This window comes from Carettochelys insculpta, chromosome 6 (genome assembly GCF_033958435.1).
Source record: "Carettochelys insculpta isolate YL-2023 chromosome 6, ASM3395843v1, whole genome shotgun sequence".
Classification (NCBI taxonomy): domain Eukaryota; kingdom Metazoa; phylum Chordata; order Testudines; family Carettochelyidae; genus Carettochelys; species Carettochelys insculpta.
In genome coordinates, this window is record NC_134142.1 from 2,093,891 (window position 1) to 2,111,827 (window position 17,937).

Here is a 17,937-nt window from a genome sequence, read left to right on the forward strand (position 1 = left end):
TCCCTGTCTATGGAGCCTCGTGTAAGAGAAGTCTCCGTCCGATCCAGGTGCTCCCCCGCACCAATCGGCTTTCCCCCACCTCTTAGTTTAAAAACTGCTCTATGTCCTTTTTAATGTTTAATGCCAGCAGTCTGGATCCACCTTGATTTAGGTGGAGCCCATCCTTCCTGTATTTGTGTCAGTATCACACAGAAGTGCCAAGAAAACATCAACAATGATCTTTGTTAAAACATAGTCTTAAATATTGCAATCTTGCTGTTTCACTTGGTATGGTTTGGAATTCCAGGTCCAGAACATTTTGGGTTCTTGTTTTCAAACTGTCTGCTGAAAACTAGCCCGTGGCTATTACCATATAATATGTGACTTCATGATCAGTAGCTGAAAACTCTAGCATGTTTACTGGTATATGAAAATATGGGCATGTTAAAGCCAATGATATATTGGAGGAAACTTCTTCCAAAACAACAGTGAACAGTCAATTGCAGTCTTTAGGGAGAAAGTCCTTGTCTTTTCAGGAGCACACTGTATATTAAACTAAAGGTTGATTTATAGGCAAGCAGCTCTACAGAAAAAACTTTTGACAAGTACTCCATAAATGTCACAGTGAAGGAAGTTTTCTGTTAGATGTTATATTTTTTTTCTTTTCCTCCCTATTCTATAGACACTGGTAGGTATTGAGGAGGTGGAGAAGACAAAGCTTATATAACTGTCAAAACAAAAAAGTAGTTAAGTAACACTTGAAAGACTAACAAAATAATATATTAGGTGATGAGCTTTCGTGGGACAGACCCACTTCTTCAGACCGTAGCCAGACCAGAACAGCTGTTTTGGTATGGCAATGGTCTGAAGAAGTGGGTCTGTCCCACAAAAACTCACCTAATAAATTATTTTGTTAACCTTTAAAGTGCTACTTGACTGCTTTTTTGTTTTGATGGTATATAGACTAGCACAGCTTTCTCTCTGTTACCTATATAACTGAGGAGAGAGTACTGGATAAATATCTTGCATTGAAATCACTGGGGTGTGGGGCGGGGCAGGGCGGGGCGGGCATGAAAAGCAGTGTTTCTCTTACATTGTGCAAGCACTGGAGTTTTAAGGTGACAACCATGAGAGGTTCTTCAATGGGGGTTTGAAGTGCTCTACCTGATCCCACTGGCAAAGGAGAAAATCATCAGAGTGAATATTTCACTTTGAACTATACAATCCAGCTCAGAAAACTGGCTTGGTGAGACATATACCTGCATATAACAGCAAATCTGATTCTCTCTGAGAAGGTTCATTACATTCTAGTGACAAACCTGTAAAAACAAGCAGAAGATTAATCACAGGAAGGTGAATAATATGCAAAGTGCCCTATCGTTATTCATATCATTATTGCGTGTTTGATATCAGCTGTTCCCGTTACCAGTGATGGAAATCAGAGACTCCAGGTCTGGATGGGGTCATTATGGTCATTCAGTTTAAAGACCCCAATGGCAGGATTCCTATGGTTAAGGAAATATGTAACCCCTGCCACATAACTGGATGCTCTCCAGCCTAGCAGCAAGGAGGAACATTGCAGACAGACATCACATCTAGATTTAACGATGTCAAAATAGGATGCATTCACCAACTCCTTCAGCAAATTGTCCTGGGGGCTGTTTCCCTCACAGAGAAGAGGGTGAATGCTTGACTTCTTTTCAAACCCAAATGTATCAGCCATAAATGCTGTTCCACCCGAGCCTCTATCTCTGACTGAATCACTGCCTTTGGGGTATCTGCTGCCTAGGGGCTACAACCAAGTCAACCAATTGCAGAACTGGGTGAGCCTCTGGGCCTCAACCACTAATGTCCTTAGAGAGACAGGCAGGGTTTGGTGGGACTACTACTATGCCCAGGATGCTCAGCTCTCCCTCTAAGCATCTGGAGAAGATCACAAGAAGAAACTGGAGCCAGGCATCTGTGTATCCTCCCTATTTCGTTGCTAGTTGTGGGAGCATGAACATGAAGCAAAGAAGAGAACTATCAGGCTTCTTCTCAGCTAAGGCACTGCCTGCAGAACAGATTCATCTCCTCTGTTCTTGGCACTGTGCTCATCCTAAAGAGATGTAAAATGGCTGAATAACAACACAGTTGTTATTACAACAAAATTATCCCCCAAACATTTGGTTAATGCTGAAGATGGCAGCCAAATGCCAAAAGCCACCTGGGAATGCAGAAGGGACACTGGTGTGTGTGTGTGTGTATATATATATATATATATATATACACACACACACACATAAAGTGCTACTTGACTGCTTTTTGGTTTGATCGTGTACAGGCTAGCACGGCTCCCTCTCTGTTGGTATGTTTTATGGCTGCAAGCCTTTGGAGAGGTATAGAATAAGTCTGACCAGCACTTAACCTATTTTCTTCCCCTAAAGGTCAGATTGATTAGCTCACATTTGAAAGAGAGTGCTGCCAACTCTTTTGAAAAAGACTATTTCACTGAAGGCTCAGAGATGATCTTGCATATGATTTAAACCCTCCAGCATTCACAATATGCATAAAAAGAGTGATGCTACTGGTGAAAGAATGGTGCAGCTGCTAACAGGGTCACTAGAACTAGGGATGCTGGGGCTATGACAGCAACCCTTGTCTCCATCACATACAGGCTTTATTGTGGTTTTGAACACTCTCACTACAAATGTTCTTGGAGTTCTTCGTGTCAGCTTAGTATCAAAGTGCTATCAAAGCTATATATGTGCTTCACTGTGTATATATGTGTGTGTGTGTGTGTGTACGCTTCAGTATATATAAGTGCTTCAGTGCTATCAAAGCTATATATGGACCTTCAAAGCCAAGTACAAGTACTGCACCTCTCCTGTCTGTAGATGGCATGACCCTTCTGAGGGAGAAGAACAGCATCAACAATAGGTGGAGAGAGCACTTGAGCGACCTTCTCAACAGACCCTCCATTGTCGACCCTGTGACCCGAGACCAGATCCCTCAGAAACCAACAATAGACAGTCTTGACCTGCCCCCTACAATGGATGAGGTCAAAAACGCAATCAGCCAGACCAGCTCTGGCAAAGCCCCTGGGATGGATGGTATCCCTGCTGAAACTTTCAAAGCAGTAGGACTAGTGTCACTTGAAGTCTTTCACAACATCCTGATCAGCATCTGCAAAGAAGAAGACATGCCCAAAGACTTTAAGGATGCCTCAATCATCTCCCTCTTCAAGAACAAGGGCAACAAAACTGATGGTGGAAATTACCGGAGCATCTCCCTTCTCTGTACTGCTGGGAAGATCTTGGCTCGAGAAATCCTCAACCATCTGATCACTAGCATCTTAGAGGAGAACCTACCAAAGGCACAGTGTGGTTTTCACCCAGGCCACAGCACCATTGATGTGATTTTTGCTGTTCGTCAGGTCCAGGAAAAGTGCACAGAGCAGAACTTGGATCTGTACGCTGTCTTTATAGACATGACCAAGGCATTTGACACCGTTAACAGAGAAGCCCTGTGGATTATCCTCTCAAAACTTGCCGTCCTGAGAAAATTCATTAATCTCATATGCCTGTTCCACAATAACATGACTGGCTTTGTTCTTTCAAATGGTGAGTCCTCAGATCCATTTGAGATATCCAATGGTGTGAAGCAAGGGTGAGTGCTGGCCCCAGTGTTATTCAATCTCTTTCACGTGTGTCCTCAGCCACGCAGTTAGGGACCTGGACCATCAAGTCTACATAAAATACAGACTTGATGGGTCACTTTTTGACTTTCATAGTCTGAATGCTAAAACCAAGATGCTTGAAAGGCTCATCTTTGAAGCCCTTTTTTGCCGACGACTGGGCACTTATGGCACACAAAGAATCTGATCTCCAGCTCATCGTCAACAAGTTTGCTGATGCCACTCGCCTCTTTGGTTTGACCATCGGCCTAGGAAACACCGAGGTGCTGTTTCAACCTGCTCCAGGATCTGCTGTTCTCCCCGCTTCAATCTCTATTGAAGGAACAGAGTTAAAAACAGTAGAGGAGTTCAAGTACCTTGGCAGTGTGATAGCCAATGATGGCTCCCTTGACAAATAAATCAATGCCAGAATCTGCCCGGCCAGCCGGGCACTAGGACATCTGAGAGCGCGAATGTTGAATCAGCACAATATCAGACAGTCCACTAAACTGAAAGTGTACAAGGCTGTAGTCCTGACCAGTCTCCTGTGTGGCTGTGAAACCTGGACCTTGTACAGAAAACATATAAAACTGCTGGAGTGCTTCCACACACGCAGCCTGAGGTCAATACTGCACATTCGATGGCAGGACAGAGTTACGAACCCGGAAGTCCTGGGCAGAGCAGGAACCATGAACACAGAGGCCATGATTTTGAAAGCCCAGCTTTGCTGGACAAGGCACGTCATATGAACGGAGGAGTCGAGAATTCCTAAGCAACTCCTCTATGGTGAACTCTCCCAGGACAAAAAGAATCAAGGCTGGCCTTGCAAGAGGTATAAAGACTGCATGAAGGTCAACATTGCCCATGCTGGTTTAAAACCAGATCAGCTACAGCAGCACGCAAAAGACCGAACAGGCTGGCGTGCTCTCGTACGACACGCATATGACATCTTTGAAGAGCTGTGACATGTACACCTCATTAATGCCCATGAGAGGAAGAAAGCAACAGCAGCAGCCGCACCAACAGAGCCGGGACATTTCCCTTGCCCCTACTGTGAACGCCCATGCCGTTCAAAGCTTGGATTCCTCAGCCACATGTGAGTCCACAACCGATGAGCCTGTGCAAGCTGAAGACGTCATCGTTGGACACGACGAAGTACCTTCTATACTATGCTACAAATATTGTTCCAAAGCCCCTGGCTATTGGCTACACAAAAGGACATTCCTGCCAATAGCTGAAAACCTACACTGGGGCTAAGAGTAGCATAAGCACAGTACCTTGCTTCTCCATTCCAGCACTCCCAGAACATCCTGTTCTGCTGCTTTCAACTCAGAGTGTGGTCTTCCACCATTAAGCTGTACACCAACATGTTCATGCCATAAGTGTTCATTTTGTGCCTGCTCGGTATGAAACATGCTTAGGTTTCTTTGATTTATTCCTCAACTGTCATTATTGTTTCTCTACCTGTATTCTGTGTGTTCTCTGTCCTGAGTACTTGGAGGTCTTCACTTCCAGTCTCACTAGCCAGACTTTCTGCGTACATTGACACAGACACTCAACTCACTTTATTTTGCTTTTTCCCAGACACAATTGTCGAGAATTACATTTCTGCATTTTTCCCATTTCTGTGCAGTCTGTGCAGACAGCAGTGCCTTCTTGGAGCACGTTTGTTTCTATTGTGTGAATGATGCTGCAGACACAGCCCAGTTGTGCTACACGGCAATTGTGCTCACCCACATGCCAAAGAAATCTGGTCCTGGCATTTCTTCTATCCATTCATTGTGCTTTGGCACACATTTATGATTGGACACATTTGAATTTATTTACTACTCATTAGCACTGTCCTTTGGGAAGTACGTTTCATTAGCTTTGATTACATCCAGTGTTCTTTGCATAGTGTAGTCCATGCTTCACAGTAATCCCGCTTTGACCTGGTTATCAAATAACTCCTTCAGTGATTAGTCCAGCTGGTAATGGCTAATTTAACATGATTTAGGAAGCCTGTAATAGATGAGTGCCCAGTGGTCTCATTTGGCAGCCACTGCTTTCCTGGAGGTGAGGGGAGGGGAGCTCCTTTCCCGCCTGGATTTGTTGTGTGGCTCACCAAAATCTAGACAGCTCATTCATGCTCCCCTTGGATATGTGGTTTCATTTGTGCTTTGAATGAATATGTCACTGCCCTCACTGGGCCATGAGCACCCTGTCGGGTAGTTAGAATTACAAGACCAACACACACTACAGTCAGTTCCCCATCCCACCTTGACTAACATGCATTCATATACCACCACGTTGTGCACTGGCCTGCATCTGAGCCCACCTGCCCTTCTCCAAGGGACAAAAAATGATTCAGGTATGCTCAGCGCTCCATCCTGGGTTGGCCGCATGTCCTTCCTTCTAAATACAGGGGCTGTTTCATTTATTGTGGCCAAAACCAAGCAATACATAACTGTACCAGAGCTGGTATTGTTCACACTCTCCATTCTGTCTGCCATTCTCATGTTGTTTATTATTTAAGATATCTGTGTCATCTCTCTCTCTCTCTGTAATTCTGAATTAAAACCAGAAGAGAACATGGTTAAAAAAAAAAGAACAAAACACTTGGGTGAGGTGGTGGTGCAGGCTGAATCCTCTTTCCTATGTCTGTATGAGTTCTTCAGTGTCTACAGAGTGGAGCCAGGTCAAAGATAATTCAAACTTGCCTCAAACCTGTGGACATTCCCTATGAGTTATGCTCCCTCAGAGAGGATAGAAACAGTGGGAAAATGCTGCAAAAATTTAGGGCCTGTTCACCTGACACAGGGAGCTAGGAGATCTTCCTTTTAAATATAAAAGTGCCCGATCGAGAGATAGACTGGAGTTTCTGCAGGGGAGCAGAAAGTGTCACACAAACAAAGATTTAGTGATTCCAAGAGGAAAGGTGGCTTCACATAAAACTCAGATGCTTTCTCTGTCACTCTGCCTTTGGTGCATGGGTCTGAGCAATCATGGAAGAGCATTTGAATTCTGAGATTCACAGTAAGCAAGTGCTGCTCCCTGGCTATTGCCAGATATTGCTCTGTGGTTACAAGTTTGGCTGGAGGGGAGTTACACTGCCTATTCCTTGAAGGAAGTTAGAAAATAGCTTGACTGTGGAGCGGATGTCCTGCTGTTTTTCTGATACAATGTGTACTTCCTTTTGAAACCTTTTCTTGCAAATAGTGGATTCAAATGTTTATCCCTGTGAAAAAGAGCTGTTTGAAAACAATTGAAAAGTCATTTATAAAAAACGGAACCTATCCTCTCATTCGCCTTTGATTTATTGCCACCTCAGGTGACATGTTACCTTTATTTATTACACCCCATCACTTGCTACAAATGACCCACTCACTGTGATTCATTGCAATGCAGCATAGTAAGTAAGAGGCTGGGAACATTAGTCAGTAAGTTCCTCTGGTAGGGAAAGTCAGTTTGTAAACAGTGCCCCCGATTCCTTTGGCAAGAAAGCCCAAAGGTACATACATCTGTTGCCCACTTGCCACACAGAGATAGATCCCCAAAACATTAGCAATCCCTTTTTTTAAGGCTAGGGAGCCAGTGAGCGTATGGAAGCAACAGTATGATCTAGTCAATGGTGTTCTCCTATTGCACTTATCCCCAGGGCATCCCTCAGCAGCTAATTCAGCAACATGATGAACACGGCCACCTTTGTTCTTTTGCTCTCTCACCGGGAGGGGAAGTGTCCACGGAGAAGGTCTTGTTCTGGAATGTTGCGTGTGAGTTTGTTGGTCTGTTAGAGAAAAAGGGTAAAAGAGCTTCGGACCTTGTTCTTGCTGCAGATGGTGGTGAAGTTTGCGATGGTCGTTAGTACAGTTGATAGCCTGGAGGCTGAGCCCCAAGAAAGCTCTGCTTCCTGCACTGACAGGAGTTACCCAGGTGGTACAAAGCACCATGGCACCAGAGGAGCAAACTTGTCACTCACAGCTTTCATCTTGGCTTTCTCGGTGGCTCGTGTTGAGTCCCTGGCCCAGGTGGGAGGCTGAGCTAGAGGGCGAAGGGCAGGTTCGGTGGCTCACAGGAAGTGTGTAGCTAATGGGAAGTGCTACTGTGTTCTTGTACCAGGTGGAGTTCCCTGTGAGCTGGAGGCTTCGAGCCCAAAGATGATGTGTTGTGATCGTGCACAAGGCAGGTGACAAGACATGAATGACTAGGAAAAACTATTTCCCTGGGAGGGTGGTGAAGCCCTGGAATGGGCTTCCTACGGCGGTACTAGAATCTCCCTCCCTAGAGATCTTTAAGTCCTGGCTCGACAAACTCTGGCTGGGATGATGTAGTTGGGATTGGTCTTGCTTTGGGGACCTCCTGAGGTCTCTTCTAGCCCTAGGATTCTATGATTCTAACTGAGACAAGCTCATCTTGTGGCAGGATGGGAAGGAGTCTCCAAGCTGGCCAGAGTTACAGAGAACCAGACTCATGAATGCTGCTAAGTGAAAGCTTGGAACTGGGGCCTCCTAAGCAACAGAGGGAGCTGAACAATTCCCTCCCTGTATAGCTGCAAACTCTTCACAGTGCTGCCCTCTGCCAGCAGTCTGCTTTTGGTCTTGTGATGGGTGTCAGAGCAGGGAGAGGGCTGCTGCCAGCCATCTGTGAAGATGGGGGATACTCACTTCACACGAGATACTCCACAAAGCCTGAGCACAGTCACATGCGCTGGGAGCTCTTGCAGTACATTTTTAAAGGGTTTTCTGTTCTCTCCTGCCCAACCCTGTGTGTTCTCACGTGCTGCTCCTTGCACATTACATTGACGGGTTATGTTGCTTGCTAATATTTGGTGACTGGTGCAGTAAGCGTGTGCTGGAGTGCTTTTCTGAAACAAAGCCTAATATAGTTAGACTGCAGAGGACGATGTTTATATTCTGGCTTTGGGAGCATAAATCAAGTTAACAGGACGCATGTGAAGATCTCCCTTCCCTGATGGGTTCTGTCCATAGGAAGGTGACAGCTCCATTCAAAGCTTCTCCTGGGTCCTTCATAACCACCCAAACCAGCCAGGGGCATTGTTTGTGTTTGTCAGGACTATAAATTCTGGAGAACTACGCAGAGATCTGTTGCAGCTATTTAATATTTATTCAGAATCATGCACAATAAAACATTTATGAGCCTTTAAAAATGCTAAATTGTCTCCGGACAAGGTAAATGTTGCTGTTTTATAGCCTGTATTGTAATAAATATCTGCTTTGAAAAGTAAGAGATGAAAATTGAGGTCTGTCAAGCAAAGTAATCACTCTTCTCTTGCAAATTGGTTGAAAAGTTGTATTAATCTGTCACCAGGTTATTACACAGTGACTGACCAGCACGTTTAAAGAAGGGGGTGGGTAAAGAAGCTCCTTGGTATCATTATAACCCCCTGAGGTCTGTTCCAACACCAGTCCTCTAGAATTATTGAGAATGCAATTGGAATTTTGGGGTATATTGAAATAACACGTGTGCCGGCATATTAAACGGCTCCAAACCCAAGTTACTGGCTGGAGTAGTTCCAAGAAATTGGGAGAAAAGCTTATTTGGGGGATGTTTCTTCCCTTTGTGCCTCTTTCCAACATGAAGGCAGGGGGGTTAGAGGCCCAATCAAGTCATGATTGATCTGTTTTTAATTCTTTCTACTGCAGAGAACAAAGGGAGGTTGGAGTGGCAGCTACTGCCCTTGTTCTGTGGACCTGAGACAGAATGAGGGCTGCGCATGGATGGGATAGTGGAAGGGGGTCTTTAAGCTGCTTCAGTAGAAAAGTTCTCAATCCCCTGAATGCTGGAGACAAGTTACAGCAGTACAGATGGAAAATGGAAAGAGGTGGGAAAGGACCTGGCAACTCTCGGCATTCCAGCCAGCAGGAAAAGTCAGGCATTGTGCAGCCCAACTAGACATGGTCTAGGTCACAATGTGACTAGTGCAGGGAACACACCGCCCACCCTGCCATTATTTAACATTGTCCAGAGGGTGTTACTCTGCTTCTGCAAATGAGTGAAAGCTGGGCTAAGGCTAAGGCTGGACGGTATCATCCCTAACAGAACTTTACCTGTGATGTGAAAACAGGGTCTTAACATGGCAGCCTCCCATGGATCCTTAGGGGATAAGTCCAGAAACATATGATGATAAAGTGTAAGAGTGGCTGATTCTGCACTGGTCAGGGAAAGATGGAAGGAAATAGTGAGGGAGGTGTCCGACACCACTGGGTGCTGAGCCCATGGTTGTTGTTGTTGATGATGATGATGATGATGATGAAGAGTAGCTGATAGTGGAAGTACAGCTAGGCTAACTACAACATCATGAGCAACGCCTCTCTAATGATACTTTATAATTAGTTGCTCTTATTAGACACTATCGTGTATGTAGCGTTTCTCAAGCTTAATAACAATTTTAATTTAATTACATTTACAGTACAGTAGTTGGATTATATGCAAAAGACCCTGCAATTTCTTCCAAATGACAGCCTTGCAGTAGGTATCTGCTGTTCTTCCACTCAGGGGGCTGACTAATTACTGAAATAATTCAGCTATAATTGATGGCTTGGATTTTGGTGTATAAATAAGAATAATGACATCAGACGAGCGTCTTGTCACTTGTCCTGGAATGCTGTTTCACAGAAGTGAAGTGCACAGTGAGAAAACATTGACAGGCAAGGGAAAGAGGGACATTTGGAAACCTACCATCAGACAATACAGGTCTCCGCCTTGTGGCTCTGTGGCGAATGTCCTGGCTCCATGAAACAATGTTTAGGCAACCCTGGGAGAAGCTGGGTGAGTTTGGCAAGTGATGCATGAGGAAGGGCTGGGGGTCAGGCTGTGATCAGACAGAGCTGGACGTGTTGGTTCATGTTCTCCTCATGGTCCTGGAAGGAGGGCACAGGTCCCTCTGTTTTCTCTAGAGCTGGCTGCCAGCTGCCTTTGGTGGCTTACCTGTAAGCCCAAACTGTGGGGCTGGAGTCTTTCCTGAGGGGTTTTCAAGCCCAGTCTTCCAGACTGTTCACAAAGTTCAGGTTGCACTGCAACCACAGCCTTGGCCAGTGCCCCTGCTCCCCTCCCCATCTGCTTCCATCCAGGGAAGAGTCTCAGCCCTGGAAGGGAGGCAGGGAACCATTTACCCACCTGCACCGCTCCACTAGGTGCCCACTGCATCAAAACTTCTGCCACAACGCCTCTTCCACCAGGCCCAGAACTGAGAGCACTCACAGAGAGATGCTCTTGCAGGTCAGCAAAGCCCAGCCACACTGCTCCCTGAACCCGCTTTCCAGCAGCCACCCCTCTCCCTGTGCTGGATTCACTCTTCCCTCCCAAACCATCCATCTCCACATACCCAGCACTCTGTGTGCCCTGTGGGGTTCCTGTTTCTCCTCTCACCCTGAGAGCCAGCAAGCCCATTCACCCTCTTCAGCTGAGGCCAGCCATGATCCTAGCAATGCAGGGTAACATGACCAAAACCATGCTGGGTTCATACAGCGCCTCGCATAATCAGCTCCTAGTCCATGCCTGGGACTCCTGGGCATGGCTCTAATACTAACGAGCAATAATAATAATCGAATCAGCCCTGTGAGCCTGATACCCTAGAATAATAGAATCATAGAATCCAAGGGCTGGAAGAGACCTCAGAAGGTCGTCTAGTCCAGCCCTCTACCTGAAGCAGGATCAACCCCAACTAAATCATCCCAGCCAGTACATTGACAAGCTGGGACTTAGAAACCTCTGGGGATGGAGATTCCACCACCTATCTAGGCAACGCATTCCAATGCTTCACTACCCTCCTGGTGAAAGATTTTCCTAATATCCAGCCTAGAGCTCTTCCACTGCAACTTGAGACCATTGCTCCTTCTTCTGCCATCTGTCACTACAGAGAACAGACTCTCTCCATCCTTTTTAGAGCTGTCCTTTAGGAAGTTGAAGGCTGCAGCCTGCAGCCAGTGTCTACAGCCCCAAAACTAAGAGCAGCCCTTCCCGAGCCCAAATCAAAATCAGCCAACTTGGCCCCCTACAGAAATTCAGACCATCCCCTGCTCCCCACCCCGACCAGACCATCCATCCTGTCCTAGAGCCTCTAGGTTGGAACCTGCCTTTGAGACCTGGCACCAGACTAGCCCCAGGAGGGGAGGCTGGTACCTTTCTGGAGCCCCTTGCTGCCAGCTGGCTCATGCTGGGGTTGAGGTTGTCATGGTTCAACAGCTCCTAGCTTTGTGGTGAGAGCAGCTTCTGGGGCAGATGACTGAGGGCCATACCCTGCAGCAGTGCTCAGCAGGATTCATCCCTCCTCCTTCCTCCTGCCCCATCCGTTGAGCAGAACTGTCTTCTTCTGCAAGCAATTCCCTGCAGTGAGTGCAGGCTCTGGGAGTTCCCAAAGAAGATGCTCCACCTGTGCATCTCTAGGGGATTAGAGTGGTCACTGCTGGGGGATGGTGAAGGCTGTGGTTTTGTATTACAGTCATGGAAGGAGATGCACAGAGCTAACTGGAAACTAAAACTGCCGTAGTTTGAGTATGGGCCTGGTACGCCCTGTCATGAATTGCGGGGAGGGGGTTGGGTGAGCATGTGACTACCCTGCAGTTGAGCATATAGGGTCACCCCTGCTTTTGGGGATGCATGGCCCTATGGTCTCAGCCAGTAGCTTGGCCCTTGCTGTCAGGGAAGTGCTGCCTATTGGCCTGATTCAATAGTGTTGGTGAGCTGATGGCCAGTGGCCAGGACAGGGGGACCTGGGCCCAGCCCCTCCACTGGTGTCCCCCACAAAACTGGGTCATGTTTTCCCCACAAATGGCTCAAACTGTGTGTGAGAGAGAGGAATTTAACTCTCTGCAGGGCAGTCATGATTTGGGGCGAGACAGAATTCTTTGTTTGGGCGGTGGTGATTGACCTGTGGACAGGGAGGGAGGCCACAAAGAAGAAAGGATCATGTTCCCCGTCAGGCCTCTGACCCTGGAAAGAGGACAGGAACACCATCTCCCCTGCAGCCTCCAGTGCTCTGCCAGTGCTGGCTGCCTGTTGTAGGAGACGTCACCCAGGCTGCTCCCCAGAGGGCGTCTGGAAGCATGGGCTTCAGTTTGACAGTCTGTGCATTAGAGCAGGTAGTAACTGTGTCCCCTTGTCCCACCTGTCGTAAGGTGCTAATGTAATTCCAGCAGACACTGGTCATCTGTTGGCACAAGCAAACCAGGGACCTCTGGAGCTCAGTGCATGAGCCTCTACTGCCCCAGCTAAAGGCCAGCTGGCTGGTAGTTAAGGCTGTGGAACAGATGCATTGTTCTCTCTGTAAGTGGTCCTGGTACCACTCGAGGCATCAGCATACCACAGCCATTTGGTCTCTGGCTTACACTGGCTCTCAGAACAGTACAGGGCAGGGCAGGACAGGACAGGCCCACAGAACCAGAGAAGTGGAATATTTCAGCTCAGCGCCATGAAAGCTGTCATGAAGTTGAATTACCCGGAGCAGAGCACAGGTCTTCATTGTGCTGCCCACAGTCACATCCAAGCCCTCTCCTGAGCTGATATAGTTTAATTTAGAACTCAGTAACAGGTCTGGGTAATTAAATTATCCCATGTGCATAATTTTGCATTTGTAAACAATGCATTTAATTGCTCTTGTGTTACAAATTTACCAAACTTGTTTAGGTTTGTGAGGTTCCTCATAGTCCTCTCTGGCCCTGACTAGACAAAATAACTCAGTGCCATCTCCAAATTTTGCTTCCTTCTTGCTCACCACAATTCCAGACCATTTGTACACCTGTGAAACAAGAGTACAGAATCTAGAGCCTTTGAGGTTCACCTGTGGCCTTGACCATAACTGACCATTTAACCCTGTCCTTTGCTTCCCTTCCCATGACTTCCTAGTGGTCACTTGTATGAGACCTTGTTAAAGGCCTTTAAAATCTATCAGTCAGTTCCCCTTTATCCACTAGTTATTAACATTCAAAGAGTTCTAACACACTAGGGAGATACAGGGCTCTTTAGAAAAGCCACACTGATTAGACCTGATCAAATCACAACCTTCCACATCTTTGTATTCTGCTCTTAATTGCCATGACAACCAATCTGCCTTGTACAGTTGTGAGACTCCTGGACTGTAATTCTCCAGACCACACCCTGAACCGGTTTTAGACACAGAAATGGCAAGATCTTCTGGAGCAGTGACTGGCTTTGTTTGTTTATTTGGGTTTTTTTTTGTTTGTTTGTTTTTAAATGACAGACATTGAATGTTGGGTTAGCAGCTCAGCCTCTTCCTGCTTTAGCAACTTCTGAACTCTGGGCTGGAGCATCCAGGACTGATGGCACTGCCTTTCAATGGTCTGCTAGACCCAGGACCTACGCCTCCACCACCTTGCTTGCTGAAAGATCCTCACCTGGACTTCCAGGCAGAGCCCTGCACTAGCAAAGAATGCTACAAAGAAAACATCTCGCTTCCCAGCAGTGTCCTGGTCAGAGGAGAAAGGAATTCCAGTGCGCGGAGGGTTTTGACTGTGCACAGTTGGTTTCATTCTGACAGAGAACAAAACAAAAAGTTTGGAATTCTCCACCCAAAGGAGTGGAGCACTGGCTCCAGGGCGGTCCACCTCCCAGGCTGCCCCAGAGCAGAGGCCAGGCAGCAGAGGAATCAGGGGCCTGGGAAGGTGGGGAGCCAGGACTTCTGAGTTTCCTGCTCCCTAGCAGAACAGAAGAAGAGGTGCTGAGGAGCTGCAAGCCTGGGCAGAGGCACAGAGGGAAGACATCCTTCTCCCTGCCCCACCCTGAGTCCTGAGGAGGTAGCAGAGCAGGTCTGAGAGGGCTGCATTGGATGCTGAGCAAAGTCGATTGTGTGTCTTCCTATCTCCCACCCCCTGCTGTCCCCTCCCACCACTCTGTATACACACTCTGAAGTGCTGGTCTTCATGCAGCAGAATGAGATCAGCACCCACTGCAGGGGCCCATTGGCACCCAACAACCCCAGGGGTAACTTTGCCAAGGGGCTGGACTGAGCCCATCTGAGCTCTTCCCTCTAGTTCCGAGGGTTCACAGCTGTTGTACTCACTGCTGTACCTAGTGGGATCAATTCTATTTGTACCCTATATGGAAGATCCACCCTTCTGGGATCACTGTACGTGGTAGCGTACCCTTACAGCACCAAGAAAGTGATCCCTGAGATTCACAAGTGCATGAAGGGCCTGCACCCTCCCATCCCCCGCCCAGTAACGGCTTCCCTCCATTCAACAGCAAAAGCCAAACACGAGCATCTCTCTCTCACAGCTTTAGTATGCACTTGTCACATGACCTCCCGTGTTTCTCTGGACCCCACAGTCCTATCTGAAGTGCTGCATAAGCGCACACATGCCAGTTCCTCTCTGCGGAAAGTGCTCTCCAGCCCAGGCTCATCAGGGGGTTGTCAAATTACATTCCAGCTGCTAGGGAAATGATAGCAGAGATTCAGAAGCATGTTAGCTGCCATTCCATTTTCCACAGTTTTATTCTTCATCTCTATTCAAAGGGCAGAAAGGGAAAGATTCCACCGTGCGATGGAAAACAAAACAAAACTGTGCCAGAGCCTTGGCATTGACACCAGTGTTGTGAAAATAATGAGAACTTGATTCTTCTCTGATGTAAATCCATGACTCCTCTCCTGTCAGTCAGCTTACATTGGCACAGGTGCAAGTATAATTCATCTCTCTGAATGAGGGTTTCAGACTGTGAAAAAAGTCTCCAGCATCTTCCATGCTTAGTTATCTCTGCTCTTTGCCTCTAGCTGACTTTCCACTACTTGATAGTGAGGTTTCCCACGTCTCTGCAGGGCAGGAACGTCTTCTGAGAGTGCAAACGTGCTGTGTTGGTTTGAATCAGAGCAAACATTCAAAATCTCAAAAATATTTGTGAACTGAAAACCTGAAATTTGTCTGGAGCAAGGTGTCCTGGGCTCTTTGAGGCCCCCTGCTAGAGTTCTTGTGGTCCTTCCACATTACACCCCAGGAAAGGAACAGTGAAGGGGGATCATCCAGGCCTGCCTGGAGTGGTTGGAGGGAATCAGCCAATCAGCCAACCAGAAAGATTAGTTAAACAGAGCATCTGGGGTTGAGCCTTGTCTGTCTGGATCAGATCAGAGGGGTGAGGAAGTCAGGAGGGAAGATAAACTCTCCAGGCAGAGGCCTGGGAGAGGCACTGCTCCCACAGGGGAATGACAGAAGCTGTGACCCAGGAGGAATGGGCGAACCTGGGGGAACCGAGAGAGAAGCAGTCCAGGGAAGGCAGCAGCAGCAGAAGGCACCGCTAGGGAAGCAGCATGTGGCTGCTGTGCAGAAGTCCCCTGAGCTGGGACCCAGAGGAATGGGTGGGCCTGTGTCCCCTCACCAGCAACTGGGGAAGTGACCAATGTCCCCAAAAGGGGACACAATTTTACTAAAAGCCCAAGAAATGGGCTGAAGCTCCCCTAAACTCAGAGATGTGGCTCAAAGCCTTCTGAGGACTCACTATTTGTTGAGCTTTGTTACCCCAGGAGGGGTTCATCCTTCCACCTGCAATTAGTGTGGCTTAGCCCTTGTGCTGAGTCGCTGAAAACTTACCTTGTGAGGTCCACAACTTACCAGGGCTTCTGGGAGCAGAAAACACTGCATCTCCATGTCCGGGGACAGCTGCACTGACAAAAGGTGAGTGTCCCCTCGCATTGACTCCAGCTGAAACATTGTTTTTTCATTGTGACTCTGACGTTTCTGGATTTTTAAATTAAATAAGAAATTGTATTGAGTTGGCATCAGATCTTGTGCCCAGTGGATTATAAGTGAGGTTTCTAATGAAAGCTGGTGATTCACTGAGTCTGTTTATGCTGCTTATATGTCTGTGCCATGTTTGCAAGTGAAGTTATAGCTATTGGCTCTGTAGCTGTATTAAAGAAGTTTCAGTGCTGGGATACACAATGGAAGGTGTGGTCACCTCCCATTCAGGGGACATGGGCTGAACAAAGGAACAGAGACACAGACTTTGAATCCACATCTCATGAAAATAGACCGGGACGTGTTGTCTAACCATGTGGCCAATGGCAGAATGCTCCAACAGGTAACCTGATCAGGTGGTCCTCCATTGAGTAGGTGCTGAGGAAGAGAGAGCTTCCCTCCACACGGCAAGCCTATAAGGATGACCCTGGAACTGGCCATCTTTGTCTTTCAGTCCTCATGTTCTAAGCCTGCCTGGGCTGGGGATCCATCCCTCAGAGGATGGATTTTCAGATACTCTGAAGAATAGAAGCTTGTACCATAGGCTGAAGCCTGCACGAATAGCTTTGACTGACACAGGTAATTTAACCACTTTAACAATTTGTCTTGCTCACCCTCTTCTTTCTTTCTCTATTAACAAACCTTTCGATTTTAGATTCTAAAGGACTGGCCCAGCCTGCTGTTTTGGGTAAGATCCAATTATATATTGACCTGGGGATGTGGCTGGTCCCTTTGGGGACTGGAAGAATCTGAGTGGATGTGATGAAATAGGTTTTCATAACCTCTCCCCTGCATAGGAGGAATGATGGTTTGGGGTGTAGGGAGAGCTGGAGAATCTGTGGGATTTGCTGCTATAACTTCTGGCTGGCCAAACACGCACCAGAGGTACTTTTGTGGCTGGCTTGGTTAGCCTTATTCCGAAGAAAACCCCAGTCTGGGCTTTAAGTGCCTGATTGCAAGCAATTTGCCCAAGGTTGGTTCACTCAGTGCTACCTAGAAACCCAACCTAAACATTACAGTGACCTTTTCTTTTGTTTTGTTTTTTAACCTTTTAAGCTAATCAGGCTCCATTTGTAAGTGAAAAGCAATTTGGACTTTAAAAAAATTAATTTTTTAATTTCAACAATTTCAAAACATTTGTTTTCACTTTTTTCTAGCTGTGAAATTCATCAAAACCAGCCCTGATTCACAACACTACCAATGTCAACAAACCAACAGTTCTGATAAAACCAAACTGGCAAAAATTTACCAGTCAGTTCCAGTTCTATTCCGAATTCTCAAAGGAAGCCATGTAGGATTTGAAAGGAATAGAGTTCTTTGTGTGAAACCTTCAGGAAAAGGAAAACAAAACAAACACTCCAAGGGTACGTACAGCCAAGAAATATTTGAATTTGACATTTCTTATGCAAAGTGAAATTTTAAAGTTTATAAATAAAAGGCAAATCCTTCTGTCTTAGGTCCATGCTCTCAGTGACTGTTAAAAATACTTCATTTCATTGGTGCTCCTTGTCCTCTGTCTGGCTGTGTCCACACTACTACCCTCCTTCGAAGGAAGGATGGTAATTAGGGTGTTGGGAGTTTCCAAATTTTGAGGAGTAAGGGGACTTTGAGGTTGCTCAG